At 40.8% G+C, this 3326-nt stretch overlaps 1 pseudogene; it reads right to left on the bottom strand.

The window, feature by feature from the left end:
• Positions 1-978: 978 nt before the first annotated feature.
• LOC107700096 (uncharacterized) lies at positions 979-3169 on the bottom strand (annotated as a pseudogene).
• Positions 3170-3326: the final 157 nt, after the last annotated feature.

Here is a 3326-nt window from a genome sequence, read left to right on the forward strand (position 1 = left end):
ATTATTGTATTTGACATTTCTGTCACTTCTGAAATGATGGCTGCGCCCCTGGTGTGACAAAATATTAGCCTATACATAATACTTTTAAAGCTCTTTTTGTTAAATCTTGGCTTACATAAATTTCTACATATGCCATGTCATGCCATAGCATTATTAACCTAGCTTCTAACAATGCACAAAAGTGTTTTTCTCTCTAACCTATGGTTCTGTAACCATAAAGGCTGCTGTGTAATTTGCCCCCTGACTAAGCATTTAAAGAATTTAGGGGAAGCATTGAAATAATCCTGTGAATGCACTTAAATAATGCAGAATCTAATCGTTAATCGAATCAAATTTAATTTAATTGTGAATCGAATTGTTCTGAATTTGCAAAAATCCTTCTTGAATCGAATTGAAAACCTGTGAATCGAATCACTGTCTACCCAAAGATTCACAGCCCTAAAAAATATAGTATAGCATGTATAGGATATAAAAATAATAAAAGCAAGTGAAAGGCATGCAAATCATAAAAGCACTGCACAGAATGTACTCTTCACAAGTACAACAATATCAGACGTTTTCTTAATCCTTTTTAGTTTAAATCTTATTACCTTTGGCTGCTTGTTGATTTTTGTGTCGTCCAACTCCAGCAGTGGACTTCTTTGATTTGTCTGGACTAGGGCTGCACGATAAATCGCCTTTGATTTGTCTGGACACATAAAAGATTATTCAATAATAACACCTAAATATAAGCAAGCACACTCAATTTTTTTCTTCTAGTAATATTTAGCCTTTTCTAGCTTTCCCATCGTTCCCTTTCAGACTGTTGTGAATTAAATTAAATTAGATTAGTAATAGTGAGAATGTTTATTATAATGTTTAATTGTTTTCCAATAATGTCAGCAGTAACAGTTTAAATATTCTGAAAGTGTACAGGACAATAAATGATTATGTTGCCCATAATGCTTTGCTAGACTGAGAGCATGCTGGAAGGATGAGAATAGTGAACGACTCAATGCATGTGTGCACTGCACAAGTGAATTCCTTCTTGTATAACACTGCACAAAACTACAGTAAACAGCTCTTTTGTTTTTAATTCAAGTGGTCACTGGTCATTATTGCCTGCTAAGCAAAGAAGACACGACACAGACTACACACCTGCTGAAGGTGAAGGTGAAGCATCATCTTCGGTCATTTCTTTCTCGTTCTCAGAGTCTGATCCATGACTGTCCATCAGCACTCTCTCTGGAAAACACAGCAATCACACAAACTAAATAATTAGGTAGCAAACTCAAGATTTTTTAAACCGCTACATTCAACAGATGTCTATAACCAACAGTGGTGTTCCTGCTGATCATAACATGGCATTTGAGATTTTTCAATCATCTGCCAAAAAAACTATGGAGGAAAATGTGTAAATGAGTTTACTTGGTTATGTACTCATGGCTGCTTCACCTTGTGGATCAATCTGGATCTCATCGAGGTTCTTTCCTTTGAATTCAGATAGCTGTCCTCGTTCCATGGCCATAAGAATTTTACTGATCTTGGCCAGCTGTAATGTACCTTCAGGTAGCCGACAGTACTGCCGCTGCACCCTGATGTCGTGCCCTAGGAAGTCAGCAAGGTCATCCATCTCATTGTCCTTTAAGTTGAGGACCTTGGACATGGTGGCCATGTGCTTCCTCAGTCTGGTGGAGGATAACGCCGCTGGGTGTTTGGCTCCACAGCTTCGAGCGATCTGACGAATAACATCTGATCCTCTGAAGTGACTGAGTGCTTGTGGTCTTCCAAACATGAACACGTTCTCATCGAGCACATCACAGTCACGGCGAGTCTTGACAAGTAACTCCATCGATGTCACCATATCTGGTGTGAGAAGAATGGGGACCTTTCGTCCGCGTTTGCCTCTTATTTCAATTCTCTGGAAGTACTTGCAAAGTGACCTCTCAAGGTCAGATAAAGCGAGCTCTACATCTGGATGAGTCGATGAGGTGTCCCTCGATATAAAAGCATTAAGGGACAACTTGGATACCTCTCCTTCCCTTTTACGATTAAAAAGTATCACCTGACAGAGAGTCACCTTTGCAAGTTCTGCCCAGTGCTTGATACTTGGTTCTTCCTCAAGTTTTGTTTGATACTCCTTACTCTGGCTGTCAAGATACTGGTGCATTTTTTTCAAGTCTTCAGCAAAAGGAAGAAGTTGTGGAGAGTTCCATTTTGCTTCACTCAAATTTCGGAGGGCCTGGGACGACACACACTCACTCCATTTAGTGTCGCAGATCTGTTTAAAGGCCTGCACATTGCTAAGGGCATTCTTATCATTGCCTCACATTCAATAACGTTAGCCATCTTCTTGAGGTTGTGCCCTAACTTCAGGGCTAAAGATGGTGCTTTGTACGTACTTGTTTCCTCATTCAAGCCAGCCACACTGTGAACCGCTTCGATGACATGAGGGAAATTAGCCGGGATGAAGAAATCTGACACCTCCTTCAACTTGCCCTTCTGTCTTCCTTGGAGGACTAGGCGCCCTGTCTCACGCATCTTTTGTCGGATATATTCATGTTTTGTGACATCATGGCCATGCTTATTAAAGAGATGTTGCCCTAATTTTAATATGACTTTCTCTTTGCGGACAACATTTGTTACCTCATCCTCATGCATTTCATGCACCATTTTCCAAAATCGTGCATTCACACTGTCTGGAATTGGTTCAGCAAACGCGCAAAGAGACGGAACTCGAGTTTTTCCTGGCTTCATTCCTTTGACTTTCTGGCTTAGGTGGCATTTCTGCATGTGCCTCCATAATGATTTCCTCTTCAGGTACGCCGCACAGTTTACGCAGTGCAAGTAATCACCTGCTCTTACTGGAGCAATGGATTGCTGTCGGGGTATCACCATTCCTGTTCCTTCTTTAAGCACTTGAGCATTATGACAACGGTTCCCTTTATTTCTCAAAAAACTCAGCTGCAGTCTTCGCGCTTTAGAGCCTTTCGGAAATGCAACGGCTCTTGCCACCTCTGGCTTATCTCTGTGCTTAGATTCTAAATGGCGTGCCATTTTACTGAATGGTTTGCTGCAGAACAAGCAGTAATACTTTTCGTTGTACAGTCTGCCTCCATCGGTTTTCTTGTTCAGCATCATGACCCTCACATCAGAATGATCAGGTGAAGACGATTCTCTGCTGTCATGTTCATCAGATGAAGAGGATTATTTGATGCCACTGTTAGCGAAGGAACTGGAACATGTCACACGCCTTCTTTTACATGGTCCAGATCTTGATGTTTTTGACTTAACCTTTCCTTTCTTATGCTGTTTATTTTTTGCTAAACCCTCTTCCTCTGCTGAAC

This window comes from Sinocyclocheilus anshuiensis, unplaced genomic scaffold (assembly GCF_001515605.1).
Source record: "Sinocyclocheilus anshuiensis isolate Anshui unplaced genomic scaffold, SAMN03320099.WGS_v1.1 scaffold1420, whole genome shotgun sequence".
Classification (NCBI taxonomy): Eukaryota; Metazoa; Chordata; class Actinopteri; order Cypriniformes; family Cyprinidae; genus Sinocyclocheilus; species Sinocyclocheilus anshuiensis.